Source organism: Meles meles, chromosome X (genome assembly GCF_922984935.1).
Source record: "Meles meles chromosome X, mMelMel3.1 paternal haplotype, whole genome shotgun sequence".
NCBI lineage: Eukaryota > Metazoa > Chordata > Mammalia > Carnivora > Mustelidae > Meles > Meles meles.
The window spans coordinates 58,801,707-58,820,843 of record NC_060087.1 but is presented as its reverse complement, the minus strand read 5'-3'; the positions used below and the strand labels follow the sequence as shown (position 1 = coordinate 58,820,843).

Sequence of the window (19,137 nt, the reverse complement as noted above, 5' to 3'; positions counted from 1 at the left end):
TCTATTCATATCATGCCCATTTTTAAATTGGATTATCTGTTTCTTGGGTGTTGAGTATTATAAGTTATTTATATATTTTGGATACTAACCAATTATCAGATATGTCACTTGAAAATATCTTCTCCCATCCCACAATTTGCCTTTTAGTTTTGTTGATTGTTTCTTCACTGTGCTGAAACTTTTCATTTTGATGTAGTCCTAACAGTTTATTTTTTGTTTCCCTTGCCTCAGAAGACATATTTAGAAAAAAAAAGTTGCTATGGCTGATGTCAAAGAGGATACTACATAGGTTCTCTTCTAGGATTTTTATGATTTCAGGTATCACATTTAAGTCTTTAATCCATTATGAATTTTTGTGTATGGTGTAAGAAGGTGGTCCAGTTTTCCCAATACATTTTGTTGAAGAAACTGTCCTTTTCCTATTGAATATTCTTTCCTGCTTTATCAAAGGTTAATTGACCATATATTTGTGGTTTCATTTCTGGGTTTTCTATTCTGTTCCATTGATCTATGTGTCTGTTTTTGTGACAGAGCCATACTATTTTGATCACTACAACTTTGCGATATAACTTGAAGTCTGGAACTCTGATGGCTGCAACTTTGCATTTCTTTTTAAAGATTGTTTTGGCTATTTGGGGTCTTTTGTGGTTCCATGCAAATTTTGGTATTGTTTGATTTTAGTTCTGTGAGAAATCCTGTTGGTATTTTGATAAGAATTGCATTAAATGTATAGATTGCTTTGGGTACTATAGACATTTTAACAGTATTTGTCCTTCTAATCCATGAGCATGGAATTTCTTTCCTTTGCTTGTGTGGCCTTTAATTTCTATTATCAGTGCTTTATAGTTTTCAGAGCACAGGTCTTTTACCTCTTTGGTTAGGTTTATTCCTGGGTATCCTATTATGTTTGCTGAAATTGTAAATGGGATTGTTTTAATTTCTTTCTGCTGCTTCATTATTGGTGTATAGAAATGCAACTGATTTCTGTACACTAATTTTTGTATCTTTATTATTTTTTATTATGTTAGTCACCATATAGTACATCATTAGTTTTTGATGTAGTGTTCCAAGATTCATTGTTTACATTTAACACCCAGTGCTCCATGCAATATGTGCCCTCTTAATACCCATCACTGGGCCAACCCATCCCCCCACCTCTAAAAGCCTCAGTTTGTTTCTCAGAGTCTGCAGTCTCTCATGGTTTGTCTCTCCCTCTGTATCCCCCCTTCATTTTCCCCTTCCTTATCCTAGTGTCCCCCATGTTATTCCTTATCTTCCACAAGCAAGCAAAACCATATGATAGTTGACTATCTTTGCTTGACTTATTTCACTCAGCATAATCTCCTCCAGTCCCATCCATGTTGATGCAAACGTTGCGTCATTTCTGATGGCTGAGTAATATTCCAATATATACAATGATTTTTGTATCCTGCCATTTTACTGATTTTGTTTATTAATTCTAGCAGTTTTGGGATGGAGTCTTTCAGGTTTTCTATACAGAGTATCATGTCATGTGCAAATTGTGAACGTTTACTTCTTATTTATTTTGATGTCTTTTATTTCTTTTTGTTATCAGATTGCTGTGGCTAGGACTTCCATACTATACTGAATAGAAGTGGTGAGAGTGGACATCCTTGTCTTTTCCTGATCTTTGGGGAGAAGATCTTAGTTTTTCCCTATGATGATGTTAGTTGTGGGTTTTTTATATATGGCCATTATTGAGGTATGTTCCCTCTAAACCTGCTTTGTTGAGGTTTTTATCATAAAGGATATTGTACATTGTCAAATGCTTTTCTGTGTCTATTGAAATGATGTTTCTTTTTTTTAAAGATTTTATTTATTTGACAGACAGAGATCAGAAGTAGGCAGAGAGGCAGGCAGAGAGAGAGGGGGAAGCAGGCTCCCTGCAGAGCAGAGAGCCCGATGTGGGGTTCGATCCCAGGACCCTGAGACCATGACCTGAGCCGAAGGCAGAGGCTTAACCCACTGAGCCACCCAGGCGCCCCGAAATGATGTTTCTTATTCTTTTTTTATTGATGCAATGTCTTCACCTGTGAAGACATCTGGTCATGGACTTTTTTGTTGTTGTGGTTGGGAGGTTTCTTTGGTTTTGTTTTGTTTATTACTGATTCAATTTCTTTGCTGGTAACTTTTTTGTTGGGAGGGGTTTTTTGTTTGTTTTGTTTTGTTTTATTACTGATTCAATTTCTTTGTTGGTAATTGGTCTGTTCAAATTTTCTATTTCTATTTCTTCCTGTGTTTTGGTAGTTAATACAATTCTAGGAACTCATCCATTTCTTCTAGGTTGTCCAGTGTGTTGCTATATGCTTTTACATAAAATTTTTAATTATATTTCTGGCATTTGTTGTTATATTTCCTCTCTTATTTGTGATTTTACTTGAGTCCTTTCTCTTTTTTTCTTGCCAAGTGTGGCTAGAGGTTTATCAATTTTGTTAATCTTTTCACAGAACCAGCTCCTGGTTTCATTGATCTATTTAATGTGTTTTAGGTTTTATATTAGTCTATATCATTTCTGCTCTAATATTATTTCCTTCCTGCTGCCGGTTTTAGGTTTTGTTTGTTCTTCTTTTTCTATGTCCTTTAGGTGTAAGATTATATTCATTTTTTTAAAAGATTTTATTTATTTGACAGATAGAGATCACAAGTAGGGAGAGAGGCAGGCAGAGAGAGAGAGGAGGAAGCAGACTCCCTGCCAAGCAGAGAGCCCGATGCGGGGCTTGATCCCAGGACTCTGGGATCATGACCCGAGCGAAAGGCAGAGGCTTTTAACCCACTGAGCCACCCAGGCGCCCCTCATTTTTTTAATATAAGTTTTTTTAAGGATTTTATTTGTCTGACAGACAGAGATCAAAAGTAGGCAGAGAGAGAGAGAAAGGGAAGCAGGCTCCCTGCCTATTCCATAACTCTCATAAGAATCCACTTCTGACTCGCTATGCAGATGAATAAAAAGAACGTGGACACTACCCAATGGGAACTACAGCACTGGATTGGCCCATAACTCTGAACAGGCATCAGAAAAAAAAGAATATGGGAATTTAAACTCACCTTCCTTTCTTTTTTTTTTTTAAAGATTTTATTTATTTATTTGACAGAGATCACAAGTAGGCTGAGAGGCAGGCAGAGAGAGAGAGAGAAGCAGGCTCCCCACCGAGCAGAGAGCCCGATGCGGGGCTCGATCCCAGGACCCTGGGATCATGACCTGAGCCAAAGGCAGAGGCTTTAACCCACTGAGCCATCCAGGCGCCTCAATTATATTCTTTGAGAATTTTCTTGCTTCTTGAGGCAGGCATGAATTACTATAAACTTCCCTGTTAGAACCACTTTTGTGGCATCCCAAATATTTTGGACTGTTGTGTTTTGTGATTTGTTTCCATGCATTTTTTAAAATCTTCTTTTATTTCCTGGTTGATTCACTCATTATTTAGTAGCATGTTATTTAACCTCCATGTATTTGTGGTCTTTCCAGATTTTTTCTTGTGGTTGACTTCTAGTTTCATGGTGTTGTGGTCAGAAAAGATGCAAAGTATGACTTTGATCTTCTTGAATTAGTTGAGGCTTGTTTTGTGACTTAATATGTGATCTATTCTGGGGAATGTTCCATGCACGTGTAAAGAATGTGTATTCTGCTGCTTTAGGATGGAATGTTCCAGCTATATCTGTTAAATTCATGTGGTGCAATGTGTCATTCAAAGTCATTGATTCTTTGTTGCTTTTCTGTTAGATGATCTGTCCATTAATGTGAGTGGGGAATTAAAGTCCCCTATTATTGTGTTTTTATCAGTTAGTTCCATTATGTTTGTTATTAACTGTTTTATGTATTTTGGTGTTCCCACCTGTGGTGCATATTTACAATTGTTATATCTTTTTGTTGCATTGTTCCCTTTATCATTATACAGCATTTTTCTTTGTCTCTTGTTATAGTCTTTGTTTCAAAATCTCTGCTGGCTTTCTTTTGACATGCATTTGCATGATAGATGTTTCTCCACCGCTTTGCTTTCAATCTGCAGCTGCCTTTAGTTCTAAAATGAGTCTACATATCACTTGCCATCAGGGAAATACAAATCAAAAGCACAGTGAGATACCACCTTACACCAGTTAGAATGGCAAAAATTAATAAGACAGAGAACAACAAATGTTGGCAAGGATGTGGAGAAAGGGAACCCTCTTACACTGTTGGTGGGAATGCAAGCTGGTATAGCCACCCTGGAAAACAATATGGAGGTTCCTCAAGTCGTTAAAAGTAAAGCTACTCTATGACTCAGCAATTGCACTACTGGGCATTTACCCCAAAGATACAGATGTAGTGAAAAGAAGGGACACTGCACCCTAATGTTCATAACAGCAATGTCCACAATAGCCAAACTGTGGAAGGAGCCAAGATGTCCTTCAATAGATGAATGGATTAAGAAGATGTGGTTCATATATACAATAAAATATTATTCAACCATCAGAAAAGATGAATACTTACCATTTGCATTTACATGGATGGAAATAGAGGATATGATGCTAAGTGAAATAAATCAAACAGACCAAGACAATTATCATACAGTCTCACTAATATGTGAAATATAAGCAATATCACAGACAACCACAGAGGAAGAGAGGGAAAACTGGGGAAAAATCAGAGACGGAGACAAACCATGAGAGACTATGGTCTCTGGGAAACAAATTGAGGTTTGCAGAAGGGAGGGGTGTGGAGGGATGGGGTAACTGAGTGATGGGCATTAAATAGGGCATGTGATGTGATGAGTACTGGGTGCAACTAATGAATAACTGAACACTACACCTCAAAAACTGATGATGTACTATATGTTGGCTAATTGAACTTATTAAAAAATAAATAAAATGAGTCTCTTGTAGGCAGCATATAGATGGGTCTTGTTTTTGTTTTTGTTTTAATCAATTCTGTCATCCTATGTCTTTTCATTGGAACATTTAGGCCATTTACATTCAAGTAATTATTGATAGATATGCATTTATTACCATTTTATTACTTGTTTTGTGTTTGTTTTTGAAGGTGCTCTTGGATCCTTATCTCTCTTTCATGGTTTGCTGGTTTTCTTTAGTGATATATTTGGATCTCTCTTTATTCTTTGCGTATTTTTTAGTGGTTTTGATATATGATTACCAATACATTTGTTTGTAACATCTTCTGCATATAGCAGTCTATATTAAGTTGATAGCTATTTCTGTTTGAAACACTTCCTCTTTCCTCTCATCACCATGTTTTAGGTTTGTGATGTCATATACGCCTTTTTTGTGAGTTCCTTGATTTTTTTTAAAGAAATATTCCTTTTTACTGCTTTTGTGTTTCCTACCTTTATACTGTCACTTTGGGTCTTTCCTTTCCACTCAGAGCCCCCTTTAATATTTCTTGGAGCACTGGTTTAGTGGTCATGAACTTCTTTACTGTTTGTTTGTCTGGAAAATTATCTCTTCTATTCTGAATGATAGCCTTGCTGGACAGCATATTCTTGGCTGCAGATTTTTCCATTTAGCCCTTTGACTGTATCATGCCACTCTCTTCTGTCTTGCAAAGTTTCTGTTGAAAAATCTCTTAGTTTCCTGATGGGCTTTCCCTTGTAAGTTATTGACTTCTTTTGCTGCTTTTAAGATTTTTTTTATCACTGTGTTTTGCCAATTTATTTACAATATGTGTTCTTGTAGGCCTGCTTTTGTTGATTTTGTTGGGAGTTCTCTGTGCCTTTTGGTTCTGGATGTCTTTCCTTCCCCAGATTAGGGAAATTTTATGCTACTATTTCTTCAAATCCATTTTCTGTCCCTTTTTCCCTGTGTCCTTTTTCTGGGACTCCTGTGATAGGATTTGTTATGTTTGATGGAGTCACTGAGTTCCCTAAGCCTATTCTCATATTGCTTAATTCTTTTTTTCTCAGTTTTGTTCAGCTTGATTACTTTCCATTACTGTCTTCCAGGTGATTAGTTCATTCCTCTGCTTCTTCCAGCCTACTGTTCATTCCATCAAGTGTGTTTCTCATTTTGTTTATTGAACCTTTATCTCTGCTATGTTATCCCTTATCTCTGTGTTAAGAGTCTAACTCGTGTCTTTCACTCATTTCTCAAGTCCAGAGAATATCCTTACATTCATTGCTTTAAATTCTCTTTCAGGCTTATTACTTATATCTGTTTTGCCTAGGTCACTGGTCCTGGCCTCGTTCGGTTCTTTCATTTGGGTAAATTTCTCTGTCTCCTCCTGTGTCTGTGTCTGTTCCTCTATAATAAAAGTCATCTATGTCTTCTGCTTTTCAAAGTAGTGACTGATCAAAGAAGAGGTCTTAGAGTGCCCTGTTGTGCAGTGTTCCCTAGTGATCAGAACTTGGCACTTCAAGAGGGCATCCTATGTGTGTTGCTTATGCCCCATTGTTGTGTCTGAGTCACTTTTCCTTTCAGTGTAGTTGTCTGCACTGATTCTCTGCCTGTTATGGGCTGTGCTTGCTTTCTATGGTATTAGTGGGACCCATACAGGCCAGCTCTGAGGGTGTCTGATTGCCATGGAACTTGGGAGTGGGGGGGGGGTGTTAGCAAAATTTATGCTAGGCCCACTAGTCCTACCCCAGATCTCCCAAAGCACTGAGGTGGCTATGGGCTGCATGTCAGGGCAGCCAGGGAGTGTATGGATGGACACAGTGTGTGGTAATGGCTGGGTGCAGTTGGGTCCAGTGTGCAATGGTGGGTGCTGATGTCTGGCTAGGCATGGTGCAAAGTGGCAGCTATGCATCTGGTGGCCGGTACAGTGTGTGGTGATGGCTGGGCACTTGGCAGCTGGGCAGAGTGCATGTGCTATCAAAATTTTCCCAAACCCTGGGCCAAGGCTAGCAGGTCTGGAGTGGACAAGTCCTCAGGAGAATTCATGGTCATGGTGCACTGCTAGCTGGTTAGGAAGCAAGTGTCGGTGCAATGCTGCCATCCTGCAGGTAGCTCTGTGTTTATGCTGGGTAGTGGGGGAGGAAAATGTTGCCTGCCAGTTTCCTCCTAACATGTCCCAAATTCAGCATGAACTTGCTGAATAGCAAGATTCAGATATATCTACCATTTGTTCCTAGCATTGTGTAAACTGGCATTTTTATTTTGCTTTTTCATACAGTCTTCTGTCTCTTTAAGGGTGGGGACTCAGCTACAACTTGGCCTCTGAGTCAGTTGACCTTTAAAGCGCCAGGCTCCAAATCCCAATGATTATACAAACTCATGGAATTCAACCCCCCTGGTTTTCAAAGCCAAACATTATGGGGATCAATCGTCCCCCTGTGAGCTCCTTGGTATGAGGGCCCATTTCTCTGCCCTCTCCATGTGTGCAGTTTCTTCTGTCCTGTGGGTAGCCTCCCTCAAACTTTCTGAACTTCCTAACTTTTCAGATGCAGACTTTTCTCCGTATGTAGTTGTGGAGTTTGTTGTTAGTCTTTGGAACACTCTCTGCTTTATTTACTTTGATGTGGATGATATCTACTTGTGAATGTGTAATGGAGAGAGCTCAGGGTCTTCCTACTCCACCATCTTCCCAAGCTCCCAAAGTCTTAGTTCCCTTCTGTTATTAACCAGTCTCTTTTATTAACCAGCCTGCTATTAACCAGCCTCTCTTAGAATACTGAATTTTGTCCTATGCCCGACTACCTACTGATTCCAGATAGCACCACAAACTTTTTTGACTTGTTGTCTCTTGTTGCTTAGAAGTAATACTACAGCCTACTAGAAGTTCTCAATACCTATTCTAGCTTAAAAACTGCTAATGATGTGTCATTTTGTTTTTAATGATTTAGAGAAAGGTATTAACAATAAAATGTACATATTCTTTAGCTCAGAAATTATCCTTCTGAAAATTTGTTCTGAGGAAATAATTAAGGATATACACAAAGATGGAGCTACAATTAAGTTTGCTGTGCCACTGTTTATAGGAGGAAAAACTTGAAAACAATTCTGATATCTAATAAGATAGAGCTAATAAGTATGTCACAGTACATTCATACTGCAGAATACTACACAGCCCTCTTTCAAGCTTCAGACTTTCACATCCAACTTCCTACTCAACAGTTCTGTCTATCCAAGGGTGAGCTTCTAACCTGTCCCCTACAAATCTACTTCTTATCTCAGTTAATTATACCACCTTTTACCATTTCTCCAATCCAGAAACCTTGATGTTATCCCTACCTTCCCCCCACCTCAATATCCCATAAAATAAATCACCTAGTCTTTTTTATTTTACATCCTAAATATCTAGTGAATCTCATTTTCAACATCTTCACTGCCAACACCCTATTTTGAGCTAAAACCATCTCATCTCATCAATTTCCATAGCCTCTTCACTGGTCTCCCCACATACATTCTAGCCCTTCAATGCATCTCTGCACTGTAGCCAAAATGATCTCTTAAACACTTATAACTAGTGAAATACAAAAAAGGTCTATACTTTAGTTATTAGTATTATATCAATGTTAGTTTCCTGGTTTTGGTAATTGTGCTATGGTTATTTCAGATCTTATCACTGGGTAATATGGGTAAAGGGTATGATGCTCCTTGTACTATTTTTGAAGCTTGTGAATTTAAATTATTTACAAATAAAAAGTTAAAAAAATAACGTGAAGCTGATCACAGTATCCCCTACTTAAAGGCTTTCAATAGCTTCTTATTACTATTAGGCTAAAGGCTAAAACCCTCACTATGGCCTACAACACCCTGCAGTCTGACCTCTGCCTATATCACAAACCTAGTTCTCTAAAAAAAAAAAAAGTCACTCTTCCCTTTGTGCTCTGTGCTGCCACCCCAGTCTTCTTTCAGTCCCTTGAGTATGCCATGATTTTTTTATGCTACTGAGTCTTGGCACAGGTGTTTCTTTTGTCCAGAATATCTCCTAGGCACTCCTTTGTTTGTTTAGTTAACTTCTATTCATCCTTCAGATTTCAACTCAAACATTTCTGAGTGACGAGCAGTTAATAAATATTTGTTGAGTGAAAAAAACACAGGAGGGACAGGTGTAAATAGTGAGCCCCTTACCAAGATATATGTAAAAACACTTTATTTTGTTAAGGCCACTTGGACTGTATTTTGTCTCTTTTCGCTAAAAAGACGTAAAATGATAAAGATGATACAACATGATAGAATGCAGACTACAAAAATAAAACTCATATAAGAGGGCTTCTGCCATCTTAATTGGGTTCCCTTTCAATCTACAGGTATGTCTGTATTTTGTGAACCAGATAGAGCCTTAAGAAGTTGAGCTAATCAGATTTTTATAAAATTAGAATTTGCCTATTGGCATTCATTATAATTTCATATGATTCAGCCTTCATTTCTGACTGACCTTCAATTGGATATCACATTTATTTTTTCTGTGTTCTCCATTTTTGGTAGAAAACATAGATTTTTGGTGCCAGGTTTCCTGAGATCAAACCCCAATTCTGTCACATTTGGGGTACCTTAGACAAATTATATTTCTGTGCCTCAGATGATTTTTTATCTGTAAAATTATAATAATATAATGTCCATGAAATGAGGTTTTGTGAGAATCAAGCATCTAATATAAGTAAAGCATTTAAAAAGGACTTGGTACCAATATGTAAATATTTGTTATTATTTTTATTATTCTTATCTCAGAACTTCCCAATTATCTGTAAATTCTATCAAGTTCCTAGATGTAAATAGAGAATCCATAATTAATTTTCTAATTCTGTTAATCCAAATTTTGTTTTAAAGAATGATCAGGGGTTGATACTTGTTGAAGCTATATGATGTATACACATACATGGGGTGGCAACTGTACTATTATGTGTACATGTTTGAATTTTCCAGAACAAAAAGAGTGAAAAATCTTAAAGAGGCACATCTTCTCTGTCATAAATTAAGTACAAGCATATATGCCCTTCCAAACGCCGTATTTTATTCAAATGAAAAGCAAAGCACTATAATTCACTCATCCTATACTACTCCGTTTGCTGGTTTGGGGGGCATATGTGTAAAAAGATTACACAATTTTAGAGCATATGTTGACTGAACGAAAAATAAGTAATAAGAAAATCACTGGCTACCAAAATTTTCAATTCATCCAAGAAATTTTACGAGGCACTTTGGACTACAGGTGAATAGCTGGCATTAGTGGTATATTTAAATATTATAGTGCAGGGCAAACCATCTACAAGTTTTGCTCCACTTACTCCAACAAGACAGTCAGACACTGGTTCATGTTAAACATATAATTCTGTAATATAATACAAAGTTGAGAAAACAACAAAAGTTGGTTGTCAGGTGACTCATCCTTTGTTCTACTATACCTGTGAGTCTAAATAGTCTTATTAAACATAGAAGGCAGGTTACATATAATAAGGGACTCCTGGCAGCAGGCTATTTCAGTTACTGAGTTGCTCTCACACTGAATATTCTTTCTTGATTAATGTGCTATCAACTGAACTAGGATTAAACAAATCATATAGCTAAGCAACTTAATGGGCAAAAGTAGAATCTGAACTCTCTCTCTCTCTCTCTCACACACACACACACATACACACATCTTGACAGAAGAAAACATAAAATGCTTTCTCGTGGTACAGGTTCTATTTACTTACTAGGCTTCCTTTATATTTTTCATTCACCAACTTCATAGCTCACTAATCAGAGCTATCAGGGTGTATTAATGGTTAGATAATTTAGTTAAGCAGCCACCATACAAGCAAAAAAATGCTCAGGATGCTCAAAATGTGCTGACAGAATAAACCTAGAAAAACATCTTTGAAAGGGCTCTAAAACAGGCCTGGGTATCAGAAACTTATATTAAAGTTAGATCCAAATTAATACAGTATTTTAACACTTACCAAATCACAAAGCACTTATTTGACTTGATTTCTCCTTCTTCATTTAGGAAAGCCATGCCATCAGCTGCTTGGTATGTTCAACTGTGGTAACGAATCACCTGTCTACTTTCTGAAGTTATAACAAGAGACTATGTAATTGCAACCTGAAAGGTGGATGGCCTTACAAGAGAGTGAATACAGAAAAGGAAGGAAAAAGAGATAAAGAGGGATAGAAAAAGAAATATTCTTTAAAGCAGAAGGAAAGCTCAGTTGGCACAAGTATCACCAAGACAATTAATAGTTTTGAGAAGTTGCATTGAATATGGCAAAGAGATCAGGAAGCATAAGGACTGAGAAAGGCCAATGGGTTTCAAAATTCAGCCTGAAATTATACTGACACAGGTTGTAATAGAATGGTGACAGTGGATGGATGATACACTATAAAGTATCAAGGAAGAAGGGTAGCAAGGAAATAGAAATAGCTAGTCTAAAGCACTGATTTGAAAATTTTGCCCCCAAGAAATCTGAGATGACTTTTTCACATACTATCTTTGTTAATTTCATAAATCCTTGTTTGGTTATTCTGCTGCTACCTCTGGTTCTGCTAAGAAACAAGATTAGATTGTGTTTACCACAGTGGCTCACCAAATAACTCTTCTGAGATTCAGAATGTTCTAAATTTTCAGCTTCTCCAGAAACCATCCCTACTTCATCCAATGAGATCTATTTCAATGCTTTGCTTAAACTTTTAACTCCAGTGACAGTAGTGTGCTCAACCCCAACCCCACTGTTTCATTTTAAATGAAGTTATTTCTGACATATACTGATGTTAACTCCTTATTTTGTAATGCTTTATTGATCTACAGGTACATTTATATTTCATGCCTATCAAAGCAAGACTTAAATTCTGAAGAATATAACTATTTCTGTAACCTGGAGAATGATTGACAGAAAATAATTTGTTGATGTGGCTTTATTTCATTCTACACAAGAAATAATTCTGCAGTACAAGTCAGGGAAGTAAAAAGTAACCCATATCAGTCACTCAAACCTCTTTTCATTTTGAGTATGTATATACATGTTGTTTTGCTCCAATAATAGTTTGGGAATTCAGACAGGTTATATTTTAGATATGCTGTCAAGCGCTCCCAGTCCTGGGTTGGCTTCAAAGGTCTTTTCAGTGGTTAACTGACAAGAGAGAAGCCAGGTTTCATGTGCTTTATTGGATTGCTCCTTAAGCCTGTGATTTCTTTCAATATATTTGAGATAGAATTCGATCACTGGGACACCTCAATTAACAAATCCTCCAGGAATACAGCTCCTGTACAATGATATTGCCTCTGTTTAAAACAAGTACCACTTTGTAATCACACAAATCACCACTAGTGTGCCTCACAGTTGTACAGAGTTCTTAAGCTACATTCGTGTGGCCACAGAAGAGCAAAATAACTTGTGGGCAAGTCTTTTTAACTTCTCCCTCTCCCTTAAGTCCAAGGCTCCTTAATGGCTGTTTGATGTTTTCTAGCAAGTGTAATGTTCTTTGTCTACACACAGTTCAGAGTGGAAAAAAAAAAAAAAACTGTTCAGGACCCAAGAAATCAAGTTTTCTGTGTGACTGATTCACCTTTCTACTTTTTCCCCCATTCACACCCTTCTCCACCTTGGTAGTACTAATTTATAGTCTTTCCCTTTATCACAAAGAACAAATCGTCTAGACAGCAGCTTTCCAAATCTCTAGCCACCCCAGTCTGTATTTGGCTCCCTGAATGGAAAACAAAGTGGGCGTGACTTGTCTGTAGCTGCTTCTGGGAACAAGTGAGGGGTGAAGATTTTTCTAAGATTTAGCACCTGCCTTATCCTTAGAAGCCTAACATGTCTTTTCCCTGAAAATCCCTTCCCCAAACCATTCCTGCTTTAAAAACTTAACCTTGCCCGGGCGCCTGGGTGGCTCAGTGGGTTAAAGTCTCTGCCTTTGGCTCAGGTCATGATCCCAGGGTCCTGGGATCAAGCCCCTCATTAGGCTCTCTGCTCAGCAGGAAGCCTGCTTGCCTCTCTCTCTCTCTCTCTCTCTCTGCCTGCTTCTCTGCCTACTTGTGATCTCAGTCTGTCCAATAAATAAATCTTTAAAAAAAAACTTAACCTTGCCTTCCCCATTCTATGATACTCCAAGATACCTATTTTACATGTTCTGGGATATTGTGTTTACTGCCATTTTAAAAAAAAGGTTTTATTTATTTATTTGACAGACAGAGATCACAAGTAGGCAGAGAGGCAGGCAGAGAGAGAGGGGGAAGCAGGCTTCCTGCTGAGCAGAGAGTCCGATACCTGGCTCGATCCCAGGACCCTGAGATCATGACCTGAGACGAAAGCAGAGGCTTAACCCACTGAGCCACCCAGGTGCCCCTGAATTATCTTCTTTTTGAATCAATTTTCTGCCTAATAGATATAATTGGGTATCTTAGATACTTGTTATACAGGTATACTTTGTTTCAAGCAACTACAGATTTCTGTAGACCACTTGAGAGTAACAGAAAGAATGTACTAGAGAATTCCTCTAATTAGCAAATGTCACTAACATATTCAAAACATGATTAACTTAAACTCTGTAAGAATACCTCCATAGCAGCAGCTGGCAACTCAACTCTGCCACTGTACTTTGTAAGCATTCATAGACAATTTGTAAATGACTAGGTGTGGTAGTGTTCCAATAACACTTTATTTATAGACAGATAGTAATAAAAAGTGTTGATGAGGGTGTGGAGAAACTAACCGGAACCCTAATAAACTGCTGGTGGTAGTGTAAAATGGTGCAGCCCCCTTGGAAAACAATCTGACAGTTCCTCAAATCGTTAAACACAGAGTTAACATATATTCCAATCATTCTACTTCCAGTTATTTATATAACAGAAAAGAATACATAAGTCTACACAAGAACTTGCTTACAAAATTTCCTAGAACCATTATTAATAATAGCCAAAAGATGAAAACAACCCAAATATTCATGAACTGATGAATAGATTAATAAAATGTACTTTCATAACAATGAACTATTCTTAAGCTATAAAAAGAAATTAGGTACTAATATGCTATAACATGGGTGAACCTTGTAAACACTATGCTAAGTGAAAGAAGTTAGTCACAGAGGACACATGTTGTATGACTGCACTTACATGGAAGGTCCATCACTGACAAATCCATAGTACCAGAAATCAAAATAGTGGTTGCCAGGAGATGGGGGTCTTAGGGGGAAATGGGGAGTGACTGCTAAGGGCTTCCTTGATGGGGTGATGAAATGTTCTAAAAACTGATTGTGGTAACAATTACACAACTCTACTAAAAACGCTACTAAAAATCACCTATTTGTGCAATCTAAATGGGTAAAACTAATATATGAATTATATCTCAATAAATTTGCTATTTTTTATGGTCAAATGCTTTTCTTTTTTATAGAGCATGTTTTTATTGAGGTATAATTGACATGTAACATTAGTTTCAGGTGTACATCATAATAATTCAATATTTGTATATATCGCAAAATGATCATTACAAGTCTACTTAACATCTGTCACCATACATAGTTGCAAGTTCTTATAATTTTTAATATGTACCCTCCTAGTAACATTCAATACAATATAATAATATTAAGTATAGTTACCATGCTGTACAGTACATATTCATGGGTTATTTGTTTTATAGTGGGAAATTTTTACCTTTTGACTCCCTTCACCAGTTTCACCCTCTCCCCACCCCCCACCTCTGGCAACTACCAACCTATTACCTGTGTCTACAAACTTGTTTTTTTCTGTATTTTTCATTTTTTTGTTTTTTTTCAGATTCCATATATAAGTGAGATCATATTATATTTGTCTTTTTCTGTTTGTTTTGCTTAGCATAATGCCCTCAAGATCCATACATGTTGTTACAAATGGCATTCTTTCTCACTGCTAAATAATATTTCATTGTACATATACCACAACTTCTTTACCCCCTCATCTGTTAATGGACAACTTAGGTTGTTTCCAAATCTTGACTATTGTAAACAATGAATAAAGTTGCTATATAAAAATTATTTACAAAAATAAGGCAGTAGGTTGGATATGGCCTGACAGCCATAGTTTGCCAACTCCTACTCTATAGGATAAAGTTGTAAGAAATCTTAGCTATATCTATACACATACACAACAATCACGTAGATACAGGATTTCACCTGTATGTGTTCTATTAATGTTTGTGTCTTCCATTATAAATGTTATAGGAGCTAAGGGTCAGGTACAGAATTTTTGAGCATTTACACACAAACACACACACATATACATACATAGGTAACTTAATAAATATTTTTGATTAAGACCAGAAGCCACGAGTTTTGTTTTGGTCTTTAAATAAGATACACTAAAGTGACTCACAAATTCCTCAGATAAAAAATTTATTGGTACATACTTTGGCAGTTTGTGGTACTCAAGTTGCTCCATAGCCATAAAAGCTTTTTCTACTACTTCACAACATATTCTCAAGTAAAAAAATGACATCAGAGAAGAAGGTAATTCACAAAGATAGAAAATGGAAGGAAATTATGCATTAGGTAGAGCAAACTATAGCTAATCAGTGTTACTACCCTTTCTGCATTTTTTATTGAGGTGAAATTCATATAAGACTAAAGATTTTAAAGGGCACAATTCAGTGGCATTTAGTACATTCACAATGTTATACAACAATCATGGTTAACTAGTTCCAAAACATTTTTATCATTCCCAAAGGAGACTCCATACCCATTAAGCAGCCATCCCCCATTCTTGCCTTCATATAGCTCCTAACAACCACTAATTTGCTTTCTGCCTTTATGAATTTATCTGTTTGGATGCTGCATATAAATTGAATCATACAATATATGACCCATATGATCATACAATATATGACCTATGCATATAAATTGAATCATACAATATATGGTCATACAATATACGACCTTTTGTGTTTGGTTTCTTGCACTTGGCAGAATACTATTGAGGTTAATTCCTTTTTATGGTTAAATAACATTCCTTTATACGGATGTACAATTATTTTGTTATCCATTCATGCACTGATGGACAGTTGGGTCATTTCCACCTATTGGCTACCATGAACGGTCACTCTTTAAACACTTTGTGTACAAGTATTTGAATATCTGTTTTCAATTCTTTGGGGGCACATACTGAGGAGTAGGATTGCTTGGTCATATGGTAATTCTATATTTTACTTTTGAGGAACTGCTAAACTGTTTTCCACAGAGGCTGAACAATTTTACATTCCAACCAGCAACATAAAAGGATTCTAATTTCTCCAAATGCTCACTAACATTTATTATTTTCCATTTTGCTTAAATTACATACATCCTAGTAGGGTACAAAGTGATTGTTATTTGCATTTCCCTAATGATTAATAGTGTTGAACATCTTTTCATGTACTGTTGGACATTTGTACATACTCTTTGAAGAAATGTTACTGCTTGTTTTTGTAAATAAAGTTTTATTGGAACACATCTATGCTCATTTTTTTATGTACTGTCTATGGCTATATATGTACTAGAAGAGAGTCAAGTAGCTTTAACAGAGACCTTATGGCTCACAAAGCTCAAAATGTTTACTATCTGGTCCTTTAGAGAAAATATATGCTGACTCCTGTGGTAGAAATTTGGGTCAGAAAATCATAGGAAGCATTTTACCTCACTATTCTAAAGGTTCCATGGGCCAATTACTGGTTTGCTCAGTTTCATCACTAAGAAAACTTGGAATAGCAAGACACAGGATCAAACAGGAGGTTGCCTTAAATGCTTTAACTGCAATTCAAAAGGAAAGGAAAGTAGATAGCCAGACATCTTACACTTTGTTTGAATTAATGATTATTGTATTTAATAGCCAGCATAAAAATCCAATGAACCCTTCAATTGTTGAAGGACCATAGGACATAATCATGGTTTACCACAAGAAGTTTTAGAAAGTTTACTTAGCAAGCTATTGAAGAAAGGAAATGAAAGGACCACACAAGCCAGAACAGTTTAAATAGATCATGGAGGAGACATTTAACAAGTACTCATGGCATTCAGACTCTTAAATCTTTAGTGGTATGAGTTTCGGAGAAAGCATCGTTAAAGTCTCCCCTCCCACCGCTGTTATGTCTAAGTCAGAGTCTCCCAAAGAGCCTGAACAGCTGCGGAAGCTCTTCATCGGAGGTCTGAGCTTTGAAACAACTGATGAGAGTCTGAGGAGCCATTTTGAGCAATGGGGAACACTTACGGACTGTGTGGTAATGAGAGATCCAAACACCAAGCGCTCCAGAGGCTTTGGGTTTGTCACATATGCCGCTGTGGAGGAGGTGGATGCAGCCACGAATACAAGGCCACACAAGGTGGATGGAAGAGTTGTGGAACCAAAGAGGGCTGTCTCAAGAGAAGATTCTCAAAGACCCGGTGCCCACTTAACTGTGAAAAAGATTTTTGTTGGTGGCATTAAAGAAGACACTGGAGAACATCATCTAAGAGATTATTTCGAACAGATGGGAAAATCAAAGTGATTGAGATCATAACTGACCAAGGCAGTGGCAAAAAGAGGGGTTTTGCTTTTGTAACATTTGATGACCATGATTCTGTAGACAAGATTGTCATTCAAAAATACCATACTGTGAATGGCCACAACTGTAAAGTAAGGAAAGCGCTCTCTAAGCAAGAGATGGCTAGTGCTTCATCCAGTCAAAGAGGTCGAAGTGGTTCGGGAAACTTTGGTGGTGGTCTTGGAGGTGCTTTTGGTGGGAATGACAACTTTGGTCATGGAGGAAACTTCAGTGGTCAAGGGGGCTTTGGTGGCAGTTGAGGTGGTGGTGGATATGGTGGCAGTGGGGATGGCTATAAAGGATTTGGTAATGATGGAAGCAACTTTGGAGGTGGTGGAAGCTATCATGATTTTGGCAATTACAACAATCAATCCTCAAATTCTGGACCCATGAAAGGAGGCAATTTTGGAGGCAGAAGCTCTGGCCCTTATGGTGGTGGAGGCCAATACTTCACCAAACCATGAAACCAAGGTGGCTATGGTGGTTCCAGCAGCAGCAGTAGCTACGGCAGTGGCAGAAGGTTTTAATTACTGCTAGGAAACAAAGCTTAGCAGGAGAGGAGAGCCAGAGAAGTGACAGGGAAGCTACAGGTTACAATAGATTTGTGAACTCAGCCAAGCACAGTGGTGGCAGGGCCTAGCTGCTACAAAGAAGACATGTTTTAGACAGTACTCATGTGTATGGGCAAAAAAACTTGAGGACTGTATTTGTGACTAATTGTATAACAGGTTATTTTAGTTTCTGTTCTGTGGAAAGTGTAAAGCATTCCAACAAAGGGTTTTAATGTAGATTTTTTTTGCACCCATGCTATTGATTGCTAAATGTAATAGTCTGATCATGACGCTGAATAAATGTGTGTTTTTTAAAAAAAATCTTTAGTGGTATGAGTTTCAGATCACTATTTCTCTGTTCAGTAATCTGATTCACCTCCTACCTCCAGTTATTTTTTCCTCAATCAATAATATTATGGACTAATAATAAAAACATACTTCCTTTCATTTTTCTACAGCTATAAAAATTCTTGCTTTGGCTCACCAGCTTGAATTCAAATGTTTAATGAAAATCTCCACTATATTTAGGGAAGTCAAATAATTTTGTCAGCATTTCTAAAATCCCTGCATATTCACCTTTACTTTCCTATTACACTGCTATAAACAAATCTAAATGCCACTGAAAAAAATTGTACATTCAAGATTATACAAAAGGTTTGTATTAAAAGATAAATCTCAGAAAGTCAACTAAATATGGTCATTATATAAATTGGACAAGAATAGGAATTTAAACTTTGTTACAAAGCACCACCAGTGTCTCTTATGACAGGAGTTGTTAAGTCACACACAGAGGAATATATCTACAAGAATGCTTATTTATTGGAAGTCCAAGTAAAAATTCATTCCCTCGACAAGAAAAGGTATAAGCTTTTTTCATATGCTGTACATTCAACTTTGACAAGCATTTTTGCAAAAATTTTCTAAAATGTTAATTGATCTTTTTAAAAGTGTTTAAATTCCAATTAGCTAACATACAGGGTAATATCAGTTTCAGGAGTATGGTATAGTGATTCAACACTTGCAAACAACAGCCAGCACTTACACAGCAAGTACATTCCCTAGTCTGCATCACTTAATTTACCCATCTCACTCCATCCCACAGATAACCATCAGTTGGTTCTCTATAGTTAAGAGTCTGTTTCTTCATCTGCATCCCTCTTTTTTTTCCTTTTCGTACATTTGTTTTG

General features: G+C 37.1%; 1 protein-coding gene and 1 pseudogene across 2 annotated transcripts in view; one reads left to right on the top strand and one right to left on the bottom strand.

Annotated features, from left to right (window-relative positions):
* EDA (ectodysplasin A) overlaps positions 1-19,137 on the bottom strand; it is a 473,959-nt gene that overhangs the window by 274,313 nt on the left and 180,509 nt on the right. The window lies entirely within an intron of this gene.
* On the top strand, positions 16,965-17,926 carry LOC123934978 (annotated as a pseudogene).